The following is a 22285-nucleotide window of genomic DNA, read 5'->3' on the forward strand; positions in this document are numbered from 1 at the left end:
GGAATTTTAAATGCAAATAATTTGTATAATATTGCATAATTTTACAGCATACTTTTTAAATAAATGGACTGATATTAATTCTTTAAGTCTTAGCTCAGATGTTGCCTCCCCCACTTACACCCTCTGCTTAATAAAGTCTCTCATATTTCTATCTGGACTTAATCATGTCTTCCTCTTTGAATCTTTTACATGTGTTCTTTCCAGCATGTTCCCTATTGGCATCATAATTACTAGTGTAGATCTGTGATTTCCCCAGTCTTGAGATTTGCCCAAGAAAAGAATGTCATTCACAGTTTGTTTGTAAATCATTTTGTCTAAAATCAATTGATCATGCATCCTAGGTACAAGACGTATTGCTAGGCATTGTAGAGGAGTCCTGTATATTTAAACTACCATCAGAAGTTTTATATTGTTGAACAGAGGTCACATAACCCTGCTTTTTGGCTAATATTGCTTTAACCTGGTAATTTAAATACATTCTTAGTATTTGTTTATTCTGATTGAACTTTTCCTTTCATCATAGATGGGAGGTGAGGTATGGATGGAAGGAATTTCAAATGATTCAGATTTGGGTTTGATGAGTTAAGCTCACTTTCTGATTGAGCTGCTCCACAAGTGAGATGTTTTCTAAGCAAATCAAGCATGACACTTGTGTCTTTTGATACCCTGTGCTCCGATTTCAAACATGATGCAGCTGATGCTGATGCCCCCATCACTGAGATCAAGAATTCTCTCCCTGAGGTTGTTAGCATCACTGGTACCACTCATGACTTTAGGCAAAATGCTTATTAGTAATGTCGTATTTTTACTCTTAAGGAAACTAAACTCATTGATTTCTAGAATTTATCTATATGATGGCACAAAGTTTCAAACCTATGTTTATCAAAATTGATAGGAACATTTCATAAGAACAATCTCATTTCAAGTGTAAATAATATATCTGAGCAATGCAACTCCAAGTATTAAATTCAAATATCAGCACAAATGTATACATGTATATACACCATACATGTTTGTAAGCAATAAAGAAAAATAGGCTAATTATGTCCTGCTTATATCATATTTATTATGCAAGTTACTTGTAATATATTTAAGTAAAAAAAATGAAGCTTTATGATAAAAATTTAAATAAATACAGGGAAAAGTAGTAGAAAGTGAGTTTTTCCTCGCCACACTTTCCCAATTCCCCATTAACTTCAGTGGTATCAGTTAATTCCTCTTTCTTTCCCTACTACTCCCTACCAAATTTTAAGCCTTTGAAATTCTACCCCCCCCCCCCCACAAAGAAGGAGGTGATACCCTTTGCTTGTCTGCTGCCTTAGCTAGGTGAGACAGGTATTTCTTTATGTCTTTTGTTCACATAGTAAATCTCGACTATATGGAGAGGCATTAGAGTTTTCACAGACATTTGCTGGCCTTAAAATTTTTGTAACTTATGCCTTCTTTTGAAACTTTTCTTTTTTATAATAAAAGTGTATGAGACGACTTCAAATTACATCAAATCACATGGCTAATTATATATTAAATGTGGAAAGTTTTTATACCTACTTTCTGTTCACCCCAAGAGGACACTGTGGGAACTATAAGGAAATATTTTGTTGAAAGGAAATAGTTCAAATTTTGCTTTAACGTATCCTTAGCAAGAGCAAGCCATTTGTTCTCTTAAACTCAAAGTATAGTGTCCCATGGGGACGGGGCCAGTCGGATTTGCTCTCCAATCCAATTCTTAGTGATGAGCTTAGACTAAGAAGGCTGAGTAAATGTTGAAGAAATAATTTTTGCACAGCTTCACTGAAGAATGAAATGGTTGGGAGAGAGGATTAAATAATTTTATAATGATTCCTTACTCATTATTGAAACATGTCTTCCTATGAAAAATATTTTCATACTTAAAGATAGTATACTTCTTTGTGGATAAAGTATTTAAGTTTGTAAATTCATTTTTGTCATTTGAAAACCAAATTTGGAAGCAAAAAAAATTAAATGTAAATATGAAATTTCTGCTTTCAACCCAGATGGAGTAAGAGGGACTAGATTTACCCTCCCCCCACCCATGTGAACTAGAAAACAAGGTGAAGTATATGAGAAACACTGAGGATCTGGCTCAGTGTTTGGTATTGATGGACAATGAACATTGAGAGATGAGAAACAAATGGTGTGAGTCCTATGATTGCCTCGGGTCACTGCCTTGATAGAGTTTCTAGGCCATGGTATAAGTAGAGAGAACCTAGGCAGAGCTTGGTGGACTGCCTGAGTTGGGGAGATGGAACTGGGAATATGGAGGGATAAAAACACCTGCAGTTCAGGGGACAGGATTCAAGAGGATAGCAAGTCGCATGGGGAGAAAAAAGTGTAAAGATCATAGGAGTCCCATTTGAATATTTGGCAGAGTATTGATAGGCACATGTGTGAGAAAAGTACCTGAGGCTGACAAAGAGCCATTTGAGAGTATCAGTGGGTAGAGAGCCTAGCACTCTCACAGGGTTGTGAATAATACCTACCGGTCAGACTCAAAAACCTTATAATTCACAGGGCACTGGGCAGAGAACTCAGAATGGTCTTGCCTCATTAGAAGGGACTAATTAAACTTAGGCTAAGTGCTGTTCTGATCTTACCTAGCACATCTTAAAAGAAAAACGTGAAAGAATATTTTTAAGTGATGTAAGTGCATCCCAGAACGAAGTTTTTAAATACTTGTAGTAAAACAAATCTATCTAGTACCTGATATGACAAAATTTCTAATGTTGGCATCAATCAAATATTACCAGGTCTGCAAAGAAACAGAAATAATATGTTATCATATTACTGATTATCATATTTTTCTTCATAATACATATGACCATATTTCTCTTAATACTGAAGAGAAAAATCAGTTAGTCAAAAGCAACCCAGAATTATAAGGCAATGACATTAAGACAGTTATTATGATTGTATTCCATATATTTAAGAAGTTTGATAGAGACCAGAAAGATACAGAATCATCCAAATTGGACTCCAAGAGAGTAAAACTACAATTTCTAAGATCAAAAATACACTGTATAGAATTGACCAATTAGACATTACAGAGGAAAGATTAGTAAACTTGAGGACATAGCAATAGAAACTATCCAACATGAAATACAGGGATAAACTGTATAAAATAAATAAAGCATCATTGAACAATGGGACAACTTCAAGAGACTGATATATGAGTAATTGAAGTTACTGAAGTGGGAGAAACAACAAATATTTGAAGATATAATAGCTGAAAAGTTTCCAAATTGGATGAAAACTGTAACTACACATCTACAAAACACAATGAATCCTAAGCACAGAAGTATGAAGAAAACTAAACCTTGACATATTATAATGAAATTGCTCAACATCAGTGATAAAGAGAAAATTCTAAAAGCAGCCACAGGAAAAAAAGATGTTATATAGAAAGGCAAATTGTAAGAATGACAGTAGATTTCTCTGAAAACAGTGCAAGTCAGTGGATCAATTGAAAGAACTGCAAGGAAAAATACACAAATCCACAGTGATATATCAAGATTTCAATATACTGTCTCTGTTTGATGCATAAGTCAGAAAGAATATGGAAGCCTTGAAAAATACTATCAACCAATTTGACCTGGTTAACATGTATGGAATATCCACTACTGAACAAGCGAATAAACGTTTTTCCCAAGTGCTCACCAAACATTTACCCAAACAGACCATATTCTAGACCCCAAAATAAGTCTCAATAGATATATTGAGACTGCAAAACTCATGCCTGTAATCCTAGCACTTTGGGAGGCTGAGGTAGGCGGATCACCCGAAGTTGGGAGTGTGAGACCAGCCTGGCCAACATGGTGAAACCTGATCTGTACAAAAAATACACAAATTAGCTGGGAATGGTGGCGCATGCCTGTAATTCCAGCTACTCTGGAGGCTGAGGCAGGAAAATCACTTGGGAGGCGAAGTTTGCAATGAGCTGAGATAGAGATTGTGCTACTGCACTACAGCCTGGGCGACAGAGTGAGACTTTGTCTCAAAAAACAAAAAACAAACAAAAAAAGTTATATGGGGAATTCCCAGATATTTAGAAATCAAATAACAGACTTCTGAATAATTCAGAGGTCAAGGAATAAATAAAAAGTGAAATTAGAAATTATTCGAATTGAATGAAAATGAAAATAGAACATATAACAATTAAATGCTGCCACCTTAAGAAACTAGAAAAAAAAAAAAAAAGAACTAATTAAACCCACAGTAAGGAGAAGAAAGAACATAATAAAAGTCATAGTGGGAATCAATCATTGAAATAGGAAACTTAAAAACAATAGAGAAAAAATAAGTGAAAGCAAAAGCTGGTTCTTTGAGAAGACAAAGAAAATTGATGAACCTTTGGTCCAAGTGATTAAGAAAAAGGGAAGAAGAGACAAATTGTCTATATCAAGAATAAAAGCGATAACATGACTCCAGATTTTCCAAATATTAAAAAGATAACTTTATAGGAATAAAGTCAACATCTTAGAAGAAATGATCAAATTCCATGTAAACCACACATTGTTAAAGCTCTCTCAAAAAGAATTAGATAACTTGAATAGTCATAGTAAAGACATTGAAGTTGTAATTAAAAATCTCTCCACAAAGAAAACTCAGGTCAGACATCTTAACTAGTGAATTCTATCAAACATTTAAGAATGACATAAAACAATTTTAAAAAAACTTTTCCAGAAAATTTAAGAGGAGAGAATCCTTCCCAATGTATTCTATGAGACTGTTATTATCCTGATTTCAAAATCAAACACATCACAAGGAAAGAAAACTATACACCATTATTTATCGTGAGCACAGACACAAAATTTTTAAAAAAGTTAAACAAGTCGAATCTAACAATTTATAAAAAGAATAATACTTTGTCACTAAGTAGGGTTTTCCAAGGAATCCCGTGTTGGTATAACATCTCAAAATCAATCATTGTGATTTATTTTGACCTCCTGGTTTCAAGGGTTTCTCCTGTATCAGCCTCCTGAGTGGCTGGGACTACAGATGCAAGTCACCACACCTGCCTAATTAAAACAACTTTTTTTTTTTTTTGTAGAGATGGAATCTCTCTATGTTGCCTAGACTAATGTATTAATTAATTAAAAACTATACAAGTATCTCAACAGATACAAAAAAACTTTTAACAAAATTCAACATTGATTCTTGGTAAAAACTGTTATCCAAGTAGGAATAGAAAGCAGTTCTTCAATCTGCTAAAAATCATCTGTAAGAAACCATCAGCTGTTGTCATAATTTTGAAAAGCTGAACGATTTCCTCCCTAAAACGAGAAACAGTACGAACATTTCCACTCTCACTATTCCTACTCAGTACTGTCCTATAGGTTCTAGCCAAAGTAATGAAGGAAGAAAAAGAAGTAAAGATAGCTGGATTGTAAAGGAGGAGGTAAACTGTCTTTAGTCACAATTGACATAATTGTCTATGTACAGATTTTGATGAAATCTACCAAAATAATTACTAGAACTAATATATAAGTTTAGTAAGTTTGTAGGACATAAGATCAAGACACAAAAATAAATTGTATTTCAGTATACTATAAACTAATGAGTAAGTATTAAAATTAAGAAAACAAATTTTCTTACAGACAGTAGCATCAAAATATAAAATACTTAAACATAAATCTAATAATAATGTACAAAATTTGTACATTGAAAATGACATATTTATGATGATCTAAAGGAAAAAGAGACCAAAATAAATGGTGAATTATTCTATATTAGTAGGCTAAAAAACTCACTATTGTTAAGGTATCAATTCTCTTCTAATTGATTTGTAAATATAGTGTAATCCAAATCAAAATTTCAGTGTAGACTGTCTTTTTAGAATTTGACAAACTGATTATAAAAGTGATTTGAAAATGGAAAAGACCTAGAATTGCTCAACACTATTAAAAAGAACGCAACCTACAGAATGGGAGAAAATTTTTGCAGTCTACTCATAAAGGGCTAATATCCAGAACCTATAAAGAACTCAATCAAATTTACAAGAAAAAAACAATCCCATCAAAAAGTGGGCAAAGGATATGAACAGACACTTCTCAAAAGAATACATTCATTCAGCCAACAGATTATGAAAAAATGCTCATCATCACTCGCCGTCAGAGAAATGCAAATCAAAACCACAATGAGATACCATCTCACACCAGCTAGAATGGCAATCATTAAAAAAATCAGGAAACAACAGGTGCTGGAGAGGATGTGGAGAAATAGGAACAGTTTTACACTGTTGGTGGGACTGTAAACTAGTGGAAAACCATTGTGGAAAACACTGTGGTGATTCCTCAAGGATCTAGAACTAGAAATACCATTTGACCCAGCCATCCCATTACTGGGATATACCCAAAGGATTATAAGTCATGCTGCTATAAAGACACATGCAATGTTTATTGTGGCACTATTCACAATAGCAAAGACTTGGAATCAACCCAAATATCCATCAGTGACAGACTGGATAAAGAAAATGTGGCACATATACACCATGGAATACTATGCAGCTATAAAAAAGGATGAGTTTGTGTCCTTTGTAGGGACATGGGTGTAGCTGGAAACCATCATTCTCAGCAAACTATGGCAAGAACAGAAAACAAAATACCGCATGTTCTCACTCTCAGGTGGGAATTGAACAATGAGATCACTTGGACACAGGAAGGGGATCATCACACACCGGGTTCTATTGTGGGGGGCAGGGATAGCATTAGGAGATATACCTAATGTAAATGACTAGTTAATGGATGCAGCACACCAATATGGCACGTGTATATGTATGTAACAAACCTGCACATTGTGCACATGTACCCTAGAACTTAACGTATAATTAAAAAAAAAAAAAAAGAAAAGATCACAATTGGTGGACTTAAACTCTTCCTGATTTCAAGACTTAATATAAAGCTACAGTAATCAAGACAGTGTGGTAAAAGTGTCAAGATAGATATAGATCAATGGAAAAGAACAGAGTCCAGAAATAAATCCACATACATATGAAGAATTAATTTTCAATAAAAATGCAAAGGCAATCTAGTGAAAAGGGATAATATTTTAAACAATGATGCTGGAGCAATTGGATATACATCTACAAAAAAGTAAAAAACCAACAACAACAACAACAAGAAAACAACTTTAATCCATACCAGCCACCAAAAAAAAAAAAAAAATGGATTATAGTTTTAAATGAAAAACCTACAACTATAAACCTGCTAAAAGAAAGCATAGGAGAAAATTTTTGTAGCTTCGAATTGAGCAAACGTTTCTTAGGTAAAGCACTTAAAGCAAAATCTACACAAGAAAATGTTAAGAAATTGGACTTCACAAAAATTTAAAACTTCTGGTCTTTGACACGGTTAAAAAATGAATGAAAAGGCAAGCTACAGCCTGGGAGAACATGTTTACAAAACATGTTTTTCATAAAGGACTTGTATTCAGAGTATATTTTAAAACTCTCAAAATTTAATAACAAGAAGAAAAATCAATAAAAAGAGGCAAATCATTTAAACAAACACTTCACCAAAGAAGATAGTACAGATGGCAAATAAACACATTAAAGGACTCTCGATATTATTAGTCCTCAGTGAAATATAAATAAAAATCACAATAAGATTACAGTATAAACCTATTAGAATGGCTATGAAGTGAAAAAGACTGAACTTACTAAATTGGCTATGATATAGTAAGAATTCACTTTGGAAAACAATTTGGTAGTTTCATAAAAAATTAAAGTATGTAGCTACCATGCAATGCACCTGTTCCACTCCTAGGAATTTACCACACAGAAAAGAAAACATGTGTCCAAATGTCTACATGAGGGTTTTTTTTTTGTTTTTTTTTTTTACCAGCTTTATCTGTAATGAGAACAAACTAGAAACAACCCAAATGTTCATCAATAGGTAAATGGATAAACAAATTGTAGTATATTTACATAATATAATACTACTCAGCAATATAACAGTATGAACTATTGATGAATACAAGAACATTTTATGAACATGGGTGATTTTGAGTTAATTGTGCTAAGGCAAAAAAACCAGGCAAGGTAAAGTAAATACTATATATACTGGAGTACTGTACCATATTATTTCATTTAGATAAAGTTTTAGAATTAAAATTAGCAAATTAAATGTTGTTTTGATATAATATTAAATTTTTCAAATTTATTCTATAATGGATATGGGAAATCTCAATAATTCCTTTGTAAAGAAGGCAGGAGAATGGCGTGAACCCGGGAGGTGGAGCTTGCAGTGAGTTGAGATCCGGCCACTGCACTCCAGCCTGGGCGGCAGAGCGAGACTCCGTCTCAAAAAAAAAAAAAAAGTCGTCATGTTGGTGTAATGCTTATCTCAATTCTGCTTATTTATTTATTTATTTATTTATTTATTTATTATTATACTTTAAGTTCCAGGGTACATGTACATAATGTGCAAGTTTATTACATATGTATACTTGTGCCATGTTGTTGTGCTGCACCCATCAACTCGTCAGCACCCATCAACTCGTCCTTTACATCAGGTATAACTCCCAAGGCAATCCCTCCGCTCTTCCCCCTCCCCATAATAGGCCCCGGTGTGTGATGTTCCCCTTCCCGAGTCCAAGCGATCTCATTGTTCAGTTCCCACCTATGAGTGAGAACATGCGGTGTTTGCTTTTCTGTTCTTGCAATAGTTTGCTGAGAATGATGGTTTCCAGCTGCATCCATGTCCCTACAAAGGACACAAACTCATCCTTTTTTATGAGAATGAATTATTTGGGATTTTAGATCATTTTTAAACCGGCTTGTGAGAGTATTAAGTCTTTTGGGAATCTTTGACCAAAATTGAGGAATGTGAAGTTCAAAATAGATTTTTCTTTTTAGTTTTCTCACAAAGATAGTTTATTCCTCTGACTTAAATTGGATGTTTGGCATAAAACTATCAAGTAAGCTTCATGCAAGAAATTTTATAGAATATGATGGCTTCAGAGAGCTGTAGACATCAACGTTTATGATTTTTTCTTTCTGATTTTTTTTTTTTTTCTGAAGGAAACACGATGAGGCAAATATGATCTGCATAGCTCCACCCTTTGTGAACATCCTTGAGTTGGAAATGTGCTGTGAGAGGCACGTGTCAATCTTCAGAAGCTATAGTGACTTGTCTAGGTGTAGGGACCATGTTCTGACAATGGAAAGCTCCCCTGGGAATGTTTACAAAGTGAGAGTTCATTTTGACTCAGCCTCTGTATAATTTCTAAAATATTTTAAACCAGATTTCATGTTATTTTGATTTTCAAATGAAGAATAGATTCAAATGTTTATGAGGCGTGAACTCATTCCTGAATTTCCCAGTATATCCCAATATGTGATTTCTTAGAGGTAATCGAAATGCTTCGTACTTGAAACCTCCAAGAGGTCATCTTGGAAGGCGTTCTATACTAGCAACTTTGTTTTCTGGTGAGGCCATTGCACACATAGATTCTTCTTGAAGAAGTCTGAGATCATTTAGGCGGATTCACTATGATCCGTATCCTTTTACTCATCTTGTGAAATTTTCAAATTTTATTTATTTATTTTAAATTTTTTTAGAGACAATCTCACTATGTTATCTAAGCTAGTTTGGAACTCCTGACCTCAAGCAATCCTCCTGCCTCAGCTTGCACTTACAAGTGCAAGCCACCACGACTAGCTTAATTTTTCAGATTTTTGAATTTGTCAATAAATTTTCCATTGGCATACCTTCACTTTATGTATGTATTTGTTTTAGACCTAAAATTGGGACAAAAAGCATCTGGGTTAGGAGTAAGCATGAAGAAAGATGTGTAAGAATTGGCAGTAAAGATGAGCACAATGCAAAAATGTTCTTTTTTCCAAGGTTTATTTATTTATTTATTTATTTTATTCATTTATTTTTTTTGAGACAGAGTCTTGCTCTGTCACCCAGGTTGGAGGGCAGTGGCACCATCCCGGCTCACTGCAACCTCTGCCTCCCAGATTCAAGCGATTCTCCTGCCTCAGCTTCCTGAGTGGCTGGGATTACAGGCGCCCGCCACCACACCCAGCTAATTTTTGTATTTTTAGTAGAGACGGGATTTCACCATGTTGGTCAGGCTGGTCTGAAACTCCTGACCTCAAGTGATCCACCTGCCCTCAGCCTCCCAAAGTGTTGGGATTACAGGCGTGAGCCACTGCGCCCAGCTAAAAATGTTCTTTAAAAATACATATACCTGTGTCCGTCCTCCTCACCTTCTTGAATAAAATTAAGGAGAAAAAGTATCTATAATGTTGGGCTGCATTTAGGAAAAATGTATACAGCTGATAGATATAGATGGTTTTTCCAAATGCGAAATATACATGCTCTACCATTGGTATCTGACTTGTGGAGGCAGTAGCCAATTGAAAAGGGTGATCATTACAGCATTTAAATTCCAAACATAGTTACAAATTAGACAAATTTGGTAAGAGATAAGCTGATGTTGGCCAAAAAAAAAAAAAACAAAAACAAACAAAAAACAAACAAACAAAAAAACTCCCAATATAGCTTTGTGGATCATGTTTTTAACAACACAAAGATTTCCTTAGTTCCTGTTTAAGAAACAAGTGATCAGCAGTTCTTTCCAGTGAATTAGCAAAATGTCACATCTATATTGATGCCGATAACTCCGTGTTTAATTGGATAGATTTGGTTAAATAATCTTCATAACAAGTTAGTCTTGAGCCAGCCATGGTAGTGAAAGTCACTCTCACTCACTAATTATTGTTATTGCTATCAATGAGACCCCTTTTTCTACAACTATTAAAGGGAAAGAAAGAAGAAGGTTGATAGTCACAGAAAGGGTGTTTTCCTCCACTTCAGGTTTACAAGTTTCAGTTTTGTAGAATTAGAGCATCCTGTGTAATTATGCTTTTTGCCATTCTTCTGAGTAAACTTCCACAACTGTACAAATAGAGATCATAGGACACATCTTCAAAGCTAATTAAATCAACATGATGGGCTCCTACAGCTGCTTGGATTGTGTCTATGGCTTTCCAGTACGTAAAACAAATGTGTGGCCATGGAATAACGAATGTCTTGCTTTACTACCGCAGTAACTTCCCTCCTGTACAAATCTTTACTTATTGACCATCAAGCACATTTTCCTCTATTTTTGTTCTATATTATGATCCACATTTTACACATTTGAAATAACATGTTTTGGTAGGGCAACTTTTTCTTTTCCTGAATACTCTTTTATTTACTTTGAAACAATAACAGCTTAAGTATTACATATTGAGTGGAATAAGTCTTTTCTGCTAAAACTATGAACTGAAGGAAGAATATGATTCCTATAGCATTGTTAATATTTAAATTGTTTTTGTATCAGTTATCAATAGCCAAAGCACCAAAGTTTATTTTGTGTTTATTATTTTATTATCTCCACTATGACCCTATGAGGCATTATTATCCTCAGTTATCGAAAGATGAAGCTAAAGAAACAAAGGTGGTGTGATCCAGGAAAGGGAAAACTGAGATTAATGTCCAGTTCTTTTGATTTCTACCTTAGCTTTCTTTGCATCCAAGTAGAATATTGGCTTTGGAAAATAATTGGGGCTTTTTAATTGAGGGAATGGACTACATTCTACTGACTTTAAATAATTCCTTTTCATATTTATTGGCTAGATATCTGTGAGCAAATTGTGGTCATGTCCTTTTTTTCTTTTTTTGCCGACAAGGAGATTTTCTTCTTTACAACTAAAGAAGGAAGTTTGACTCATTTTGACTTATTTCTTTCAGAAATAAAAATCTCTCTCAGTTTGGCACATGTAACGCTTGATTTCTTCACTCCTCTCCCGAAAGTAAGGCAGTCAGGACACTTCGTGTAACTAAAGGCAAGACGATTTTCATGTGCTAGATAAAAGATAAGTCGTTAACCACTTTTGGTAAACTCTTTTTGTCCTTTATGCGATATTGTTCAGTAACCATGCACGCATAACACATTACATACACGCGTGCGCTCACAGAAACTTGCCAGATAGAGCTGGGGTGGAGCACAAGCCTCAAATTTCATGGAAGTGTTTTCTGTTTCGGAGCAGAGAAGTCCTGTTCTTCTAAGCCATCTGGCTCCTATTAGTGCAGGTTCTGCTGTCAGTATTTACTTAAATAGGGAGAGGCTCTGTCTATGTCACCCTCAGGAGGATCACTATTTCATGGCTACATTGATTTAAGTTTTTATTTATCTACTAGGACAAAATGGTAACACAAATAAATGCCTTATGAGATATTTTCAGAGTTTAGTCATAGTCTCTTAAATATAACTTCATCGTTCATTTCCGCCATAGTCTTTATAAACTAAAGCAATCTTAGTACACCTTCAAAGCAACACAGGACAAGTTGTGACTATCGACATGACCACTGGAGAATGTAACTCTTTAAAATATTCTGTTCCGATTTTCCCTTCTTTTGTTAGAACTAGTACATTTTGCAAATTCTGTTACCATCATTATAAGAAATAACATATGTGGTAATTAAGAACTTGGACTCAGGAAACAGACAGTCTGGGTTTGAATCCTACCTGTACCACTTCCCTGCTGTGTGATCTTGAACATGTCACTGTACCTATCTGTGCTTTTGTCTGTAAAATTGATATCCTAATAATAGCTACCTCATATGTACTTGTGAAGATTAAGCAAATTAATATACATTTACTCTTTAAATAGTGTCTGGTACATGGGTGCTCACTAATTGCAAACTGCTATTTTATTATAGGAGAATATAAAAAATGATCTTAATGTGCTGTTTGAATGCATTTAATACTATTTCACCAAAGGTAATTTTAACTTAATAACTGTTAGATTTACAAAGTATTTTCCATCTGTGTATTAAAAAAAAGACATGCAATTTCTTTTTAAGGCAACTCCAGTAATTGGATATTTCAAGACAAAGAAGGAAATAAGGTTACTTTATAACTAGACCCATTGGGGTTAGATGTAAATTCATTTCAAATTCTTTCAGAAAATTCTGCTTTCTCTTTTAGTTATCCTCTTCATACTTCTAAAATAATATTCCCTTAGGTGGTAGGGAGAAGAACTTTAATCGCCATCTTCTGCGCTCCCTTACCCCAATTTTATTTGGCTAGCAAAAGTCTCCCAGGAATCTCAGTCAATGCCAGTCTCTCTCCCTTTCTCTGTTTTTCATGCTTCTCATCTCTCTCTCTCTCTCTCTTTCTTTACATGTATCTATCTCTGTCTCTCTGCCTCCAGCCCAATTTTCACTTCCCACGAGAAAACCTTTCACTGATCGTCCAGAAAGTGATTTTCCCTTCTTTGTGTCATTACCATATTTTGCTCATTATGCTCATTATGACTTATTATATTGCAATTACTATTTAATGTGTTTGTTTACCATGCTTGATTGTGACTTTCTTGAGAATACCAATCGTATTGATCTTTGTATTGTCAACATCTAGCACAGTGTCCACTACACAGTCTTTTTTAATTCAGTACATATTTTTTGTACAGATACATTATGTAAGAAATGTGCATCGGGATTTGGCTAAAGATATTGCTAGATGTAATTGGAGAAGGCGTCTTTCAAATAAGTATTATTTGAAGAATACCAAGGAACCCAGTCCTCAAATTTGTCTTTTAATTGGCTTGCTGCAGTCACCTGTAATCCCCTACTAGGGATCATTTAAAGGTCTTGGTACATGTTTATCTATTTAAGACATTATCTTGTCCAGGATTAGTAATAAATAACAAGCCAATAAGCCTATTAGCAAGGATTAGCTTATGTGAGACTGAAGAGATTGATAAATAAAAATGGTAAATTGTGATGTTAATAGGGTCTGGTGTATGGATTATTGGAGAGGGCATTGATCAGTAAGGGAGTGACTCAGAACCCTAAACGCTTTGTAACTAGGAGCTGGCATAGAAGGGCATCCAAAGGTTGATAGGTATCCTGAGGGCCAACTTGGCTTATGTTGCCATTCAGCTTAGATTTGGCTTAACTGAGTCACAGCACTCAGAAAAGGGAGCTCCAGGTGAACATTTTGCTTGAGTCACTGCAGCTCTCCTCTGTCCTACAAAGGTGGAAAACCAATGTCCATGTGCTAGAGCTCACTGGGCCCATTGCAGTTATACAGGACAGACATTGCTTACTCTTAGAAAAATAAATTAGATTCAATAGTGGGTTGAAAGTTTGAAAAAAAAAGATCATAGTTTAATATAAGACAGATACTCTGCCTTGTTATTTCTTGATTCTCTGCTCATTAGAGTTGCTCAGAAAGTTAATCTATCCACACACAATTCATCACATGTGTTTACATTTCAAAAATATATTGAGATGGGAATTATTGGTTTTATAAGCCCTGTCTGTCTGACTATTAAATCATTTGCAGACTGTCAAACAACATTCACTTTGGAGGGGTTAGAAGGTCCTAGAACCACACTGCCCCCATTTCCTTCACTGGAAAAAGCTGTTGATATATGAAAAATAGGTGTTTAAATAAGCTACCTGCTTTTGAATAAAAATACTCCAGGCATTTTAAGCCACATGTGCAGTTGGATAGAGGACTTCACATATAACTTTTGGAGCCAGTTTTATACAATGTTTATTCTCTGGCTAAAATTTAACCACATTTGGAAATTCTACGAACTTTTAAATTAGTGCTCTATCATTCTATTATTCTGGGGCCAGTTTTTGTAGCAATAACTGCAGCATCTTCTGATTTACCCCCTCCCCCATCCCTATCCATTTCCATAGGTACAAATAACAGTGCCTAGCCTGTCTTTACCTTTCCATGATCTGATACATCAGAGCAAGAATTGTCTTCGAGTACAATTTTAGAATATGCTGTTTCTTTTACTTTTATACACATACAGTGGCTCTTCCCTCATATTAAGTCCCTACTTTAATTTTGTGGCTCAGGACCTTCTACTGTTTCTCAAAACTATAGACTGCCCTCTGGGTTACATTCTAGCTTATATCCTTTATTCTACCCAAAAAGCACCCACTTCCTACTCCCCTTACCTCACTATCCCTACAGTTAGCTTATTTTTAAGCCATTGTGTTCTATCCTCCATGTCTAGAAATTCTTCCCTCTTCATCTTAGCCATTGTTTCTCTCTTTCATATAAGCCTTTCCACTGAGGCACCGATCACAATAGCCTGTGGCTTTTCAATATTTAAATGTGTTTATGAAGAACTACAATGTAATCAGTTACATCAACCAATCGATCAACTGTTTAATGATCACTATGTTCTTACAGTGTGGTAAGGATTAGAAAGATTAAAAAATAGTTATTATAAAATATAGTTTTTTCATATATTATAAAAATACATGAATTATTATGAAATATGGTTTTTTGTCCTCAACTGTGATATAATTATGACTTGAACACAGTATTAACATAATAAAATTCCAAATACTGTGCTATAGATACAGTTAAATATGGTAGAACTCAATGGGTTAAGAACACTGCTCTAAACCCTAAGGACATTCAGCATTCAGTCTCTTAAGCAACTTTTATTCCATTAGATTATTGGTGTCCTTCCTTCAGGACTAACCCTACCAGGTTCTAGCTTTCTGAGCTGTGCAATATGTTAGCCATTTGTCACATGTGGCATGTGGCTAAGGAACATAAAACATGTGACTAGTGTGACTGAGGAACAGAAATTTAATTTCATTTGATTCTCATTAATTAAAAATCAATTTAAAAATTCAATTCAATTCAATTTTTAGAAAACTTTTACATACATTTGGAGCAACTTAAGTTCATAAATCTACTTTTCCAACTGTAAATTTTATAAATCTAAATAAAGACCAGCATTACCAGTGAAAATTCATCACCAGAATTGAGATGTGCTGCATGTGTACGTGTCAACTGGATTGTGAAGACTTAGTATAAAGAAAATAATGTAAAATACCTATTTTTAAAATATTGATTGCATGTTGAAATGAGGGTATTTTGGATACATTGGGTTAAATAAAACACATTCCTAAATTTTATTTCACTTTATTTTTACTTTAAAAAATGTGACTACTAGAAAATTTGAAATTACACATATGGATTACATTGTATCTCAATAAGACAGCACTGTTCTAGATAAACCAGATCTGTACTAGATTTGTACATGTCCCTGAACCCCAAGGCCAGCTATTTCCATGATGTCTCTTGGTCACCCAGAGTTCTAGTGCATTTTGGCCTTCTGCTGATTCTACCATATTAATCTACAGGTAGGTTGTATTTAAAAACAGTCCTGTATTATCATGTGCTATTGTAGTGAAATATAGTGAAATACAGACTTCTGCTCAGATGAGTGTCTGTTGATCTAAATGTTTTTATATCCTTCTTGTTCACTCTTTTCTTTTGCTACAATGGCTTTAGTCTCTGTACTAGGCTTTCTTCTTCTTCCTCAATGTTTTGTGAGAAAGTGAGTTGCTTTTTGGCTTTAGCTTCTTGTCACAATCCTTCCATTTCTGGGACAAATTTGTTCTTGGCTTTGGGCCCTTCCTTTCTGCACCCCTCCCACTGTAGCAGGTCAACTAAAGGATAATAGGAACCTTCGGGGAAACTGCTCAGGTTCCATGTGCATAAATCTAAGCAACATAGGCAGTGTTGCACTCACGATATTTGCAGTGCATAAGGCTCTGGGGCCCTGTGCTTTTTAATTTTTATTTCCTTAAATCTATTGAACATGGTCTTTAAAATTCATGTTTGCCTCACCATCCCGTTATTTATCATTAATCAGATTTAGATCCAACTGGAAGTTTCCTTAGGCGATTCCTCTTTTCTTTGGAGATGAAGTCCAACATCCTTGTCATATCATTTAACATTCTACACCATTTGACCCCAACTGAATTGTCCACTTTGACCTCCAGAACCTAACTGTAGCACATCATGGTCTCTTTCTTTCTTGGCCCTCCTACCATTAATTTTTTATACCACATTTATAATGTAGCTCTTTCTGATTTTCAGTTAAATAGAGATAACTATCTAAGATAACTGAGTTATGAAACTGCAACAATAACAATAACAGTACAATAACAATAGTTGACATTCATATAGTGCTTAGTGTGTGCTAGGCACTGTTCTGAACACTTCATATACATCTACTCCTTTCATCTTCCTTCAGTAACCTGTAAGTGTTGTTATTATCTCACTTCACTGAGCGAAAGGTTGAAATACAGCAGATCCTTGAATAACATAGTTTCTTTCAACATTATTTCATTTTAACACTGATGAGAAAAAAAACTCCACTCTGGCAGGGGCCACTGTGTGTGTAGAGTTTGCACATTCTCTCTATGTCTGCTTGAGTTACCTCCAGGCACTCTGGATTCCTTCCACATCCCAGAGGCATGCACATTAGGTGAACTGCATCTGCATGGCCCGGGTGTGAGTGTGGGTGTATGTGAGTGTGCCCTGTGATGGAATGGTGTCCTGACCAGGGTGGGTCCCAGGCTTGTGTGCCAGGAGAGGCTCCAGCCATCCAAGACCTGAACTGGAATAAATAAACAATCATCATACTTGCTTTTGTTAATCTTTCTTAAATGTACGTGTTACTCACATTTATTTCAATATTTAATACTAGAAGTGTTTGAGGTCTTTATTTAGAAGTTTAGTGATGTTTTTGTGACCAGAAATATAGGAACTTATCTCTTTCTTATGTCAGTAACCTATGATAAAATGTTTTGCTTAAAGTCAGTTTCTGAGAATCTATGGATGACGTTAAGGGAGGATTTGCTGTATAGGGAAGTTAAATAACGTGAACAAGACCACATAGCTAATAAAGAGTAGAACTAGTATTTCAACATAGGCACTCCAGCTTTAGAGTCTATGCTTATGTATTTGAGCTAAATCATTTTGGAAACTTTGTCTCAGGCAATTTACATAGATTTTCTCATTTAATCTTCACAACAACCTGTGGGGAAAGCTATTAGAACATAAAGTAACAAAAATAATTTTGGAAGCAAAAGAGATTCCACTAGACTAGACATATGGCAATTACTCCCAAAACATTAGTTTTGACAGTGCCCTACATCAGAAGTCAGTAAACTACCAGCCTGCAGGTCAATTCTGGTCCACTACCTGTTTATGCAGATGAAGTTTTATTGGATCATGCTTTTTCATGTATGTGATAACTATGGCTACTTTTGCATTACAATGGTGGGATTGAGTAGTTGAGGCTGAGACTCTATGGCCCAAAGCCTAAAATATTTTCTGACTCTTTACGGAAAAGTTTGCCAGCCCTTGCTTTATACCATACCTGAAGAGTAAATGAACATTGCTATTAATGTTAAGATTATACAATAAAAGAAGTGCTTGTTTACTGCTTTCTGCCCAAACACCCCCTTTTTTTTTTTTTTTTCTGAGATGGAGTCTTGCTCTGTTGCCCAGGCTGGAGTGCAGTGGTGTCATCTCAGCTCACTGCAACCTCCATCTCCCGGGTTCAAGTGATTCTCCTGCCTCAGACTCCCAAGTAGCTGGGATTAGAGGTGCACACCACCATGCCCAGCTAATTTTTTTATTAGCTGATGAAACCTAGATAGGGTTTCCCCATGTTGGCCAGGCTGGTCTCGAACTCCTGACCTCAAGTGATCCACCCAACTTGGCCTCCCAAAGTGCTGGAATTACAGATGTGAGCCATGCCTCCCCGTCCCAAACCACTATTTCTTTGAAGACCTTCTTTATATTCTCTGAGGGGAGATTAGGTGCTTCACTAAGAACTAATGGTTTTATCACTTCCTGTGGCTCACATCAGCACAGCAGCCCTTCGTCTCCCATATCATATTGATTCTTTCTATGGCAGGTGTCATGCTGTTTGATTAAACTGATATGTTCTTGAAAAGCTGATGTAAATCAAAGTTTGGAACATTGAAACACATTTTCTGTTCGTTTATATTATAATTTGCGTGATGTTTTATCTACTTGAAAGGACACATAACTCTTTATAAAATGTTATGTGGCTGCTCTTTCATGATGCCTTCCTACCACTCCCCCCAACTACTAGCACTCATGTTTCTGTCCATTTGTCATTGTTCTATAGAAGGAGTTGAATCCCATTGTGAAAGCTACTATTTAAAAATAAAAAAACGGGTATAATGATTCATAAAATGCATAATATTTTGCTGATGGAAAGAATTGACCTATTGAAATTTAGTATTAATATTTTCTTAAACTGAGACACCCCTATTGTGAGCAACAATGAATGTTTATGAACTACCTCTTTTATTTAAAACATTGTATTAAATAGTGTTGATTTTTCATCATTATTAAATGATACCAACCAATGGCAATGCTGAAATAATAAAAAACCATCTTGTTATATTTATCAAAAAATAACAATAAATTACAAGAGGACTAATCATGTACTGGCATTTCGCTAAGTGCTTAACATGTATATGACTTAATTATCCCTTTAACTCTATGAATTCCATTCTATTTTGGTCCTCATTTTGCAATGCATACTTTGCAGTGTCTACTTTATAATGTATATTTGACATTAATCAAGGAAAAACAATACAATTGTTTGAAATTAAGCATATAAAAGAGAAGGTTAATTGATGGGTTTCTTTAATTTTCTAAGTGATGTGTAATGCTGTATATCTAAGAGCACTATGATTTTTTTTTTTTTTTTTTTTTGAGACGGAGTCTGGCTCTGTCGCCCAGGCTGGAGTGCAGTGGCCAGATCTCAGCTCACTGCAAGCTCTGCCTCCTGGGTTCACGCCATTCTCCTGCCTCAGCCTCCCGAGTAGCTGGGACTACAGGCACCCGCCAGAGCACCCGGCTAATTTTTTGTATTTTTAGTAGAGACGGGGTTTCACCGTGTTATCCAGGATGGTCTCGATCTCCTGACCTCGTGATTCGCCTGCCTCGGCCTCCCAAAGTGCTGGGATTACAGTCGTGAGCCACCGCACCCGGCGAGCATTATGATTTTTTAAAAAGCTTTAGTGATACACCTAAAAAACAAAGAGTTCCATGAATAAGGGATTACATTTGGGATACTAGAAGCTATCTTTTTAAGACCAGAAAAATTGAAAAATGTGAGATGAAATCTATATATCTGTGGGTCATTCATTTTTTATTTAGCATTTATTTATTGAATACTATAGTCCATTTTCTCATGAATCTTATATTTATGAACAGGGATGTATTCAACAGGCAAGTAAACATATTAAATTGGTGATTATGAAAAGGGCTTCAAACAACATGAACGGAGTGGTAATGTAAATAACAATAGAGATGACCATATAGGTTAGACATAGGAAACTCCTCTGAGAGGAAAAATCTTAAGCTTGTAGCTTGAGAATGAAAAAGAGCCTGCCATGGAGAAGGTATGGGAGCAGGTGGCACTTGTAGGTAGAAGGAACAGCATATTCTAAGAATATCAGTTAGTCTTGGAGCTAACAAGGAAAGAACTTGACTTTAAACTCATTGATCCATGGGCTTTTTCCCCTCCCAGGAGACACTTCTGTGGCCCATCCATCTTTGGGCTTCTACAAGGAAACTTACAAAAGTTTATTAAATGTTTCCATCATCAGAATAATTAGCAATTATGGTAACTGCATTTAAAAATAACTAAAATATTTATATTAACTAATGTAGAAAATGTCTTTTTAAAAATCTCAAACTTTTGTAATAATATGAATGCATTGTATACCCATCAGCAGACTCCCGGAGGGCCAAATGTAAGGTGACCATGGAGCAGCTATAATCCTTGTTCTTTAAGTCAGTTCCCAGCTCAGCATTCTGTCAACTCTGTTTGTTTAGGCAATTTATATAACCTCTCTGGGTTTTAGTTTTCTCATTAGCAAAACAAGGATAAAGATGTGTATTTAAATATTAGTGTGAAAATTGTTTAAATATTTTGAATGTAACAGACACACTATGCTTGGCAAGAAGTAGTCATTCGAATATTAATTTTGGTAGATCTTTTATGTATGTTAATAATAATGATTCATATTTATTGAGAACTTACTATATACCAGGTGGTTTTCAAGAATTTTCAATGTTCTTAACTCATTTTATCCTCACAAAAATTCTATGAAATGATTCCACATGTTTTACATGTTTTCTTATCTCACATCTAAGGAACCTAAAGCTGGAGATTATGCAACTTGCCCAAGATCACAGAGCCAGTGAGTGGCAGAGCGAAGAATTCAACCCAGGTGGTCTGGCTTTGGAGCTTGTGCCCTTAATGACTACCTTTTAAGTATGTTTTCTCATATAAAAAGAAATTGTTGAAAACTGAATCTTGTCAGTTTCTCAGGTAAGCAGCACAAAGCAATGTAGTACTTTGGGGTGAAATCTGAAGTTAAGAGAATGTGCTTACTTCACACAACCAATGCATGCAATGCATTCTGTTCATAAGTGACCTCTGCAGTAGATTAAGACCAGTTTTCAAAAGAAAAAAAAAAGACAAATTGGCCATCAAGATATACAGCTTATTATTATAAAGAGTCCTGAATGTGTATCACATAAGGGATTTCCAGAGCAATTTATTGTCAAACAGATAGCAGCATGTAAATTTCTAAGAATCAACCTGGCATCACTGGAAAAACCATACCCTTGAGGACTGGGTATTGTAGACAGTTCCACAGCAGCTGAATCATAAAGACTTTTATAGATCAATAACCCTCAACCTTGCTGCATTACAAAGCATCTTCATCAACAAAGAGAGTTTCAGGGAGCCACAAAAGCACAGTGGAATTATTGGAACAGGTGGGTTTTGTGTGTATGTATGTATTTTATTTTTCACAAGGTTATTGCTGGATAGATACATCATGACTTAATGTTGATATTCCAGAATAACGTAGAAAATGATACAATGGCTAAATGCATGTTGCTGACTTTTTCCTCCTTTTCTGGGGCAATAGAATGCTTTCCATGCACATCCTTAAATCTAAATAAAGGATAAGTTATTGGAGTGCATTTAGTTTCAAACAACAATGTGCCCTGAGTTTTTATTCTGAAACTTTTTGTGTCCTTGAGCCTTGGTTGCTTCATCTGTAAACTTTAAAACAGTAACAACAGCTTTGTAAAGTTCTTAATCCCCAAAGACCTATCTCATTGAGCTACTTATCTGAGAAAAATATGACTGAGATGATTATTTCATGGTAATTTGTTCCAAGTTAAGTTTAGATTGCTAGTTATCTTTCTTTACCATATTGCCTAACACAAGAGAAACAAGTAAATTCATACACCTATCTAATGAAAAAGTAAAAAGAAATTGTATTTTTTGAATGACGATGGTCGATTATTGCTGATCATATGAGACAGTGTTTGAAATATTATACAAAATGTTTAAGAGACATGTGAA

This window comes from Theropithecus gelada, chromosome 11, assembly GCF_003255815.1.
Source record: "Theropithecus gelada isolate Dixy chromosome 11, Tgel_1.0, whole genome shotgun sequence".
Classification (NCBI taxonomy): Eukaryota; Metazoa; Chordata; class Mammalia; order Primates; family Cercopithecidae; genus Theropithecus; species Theropithecus gelada.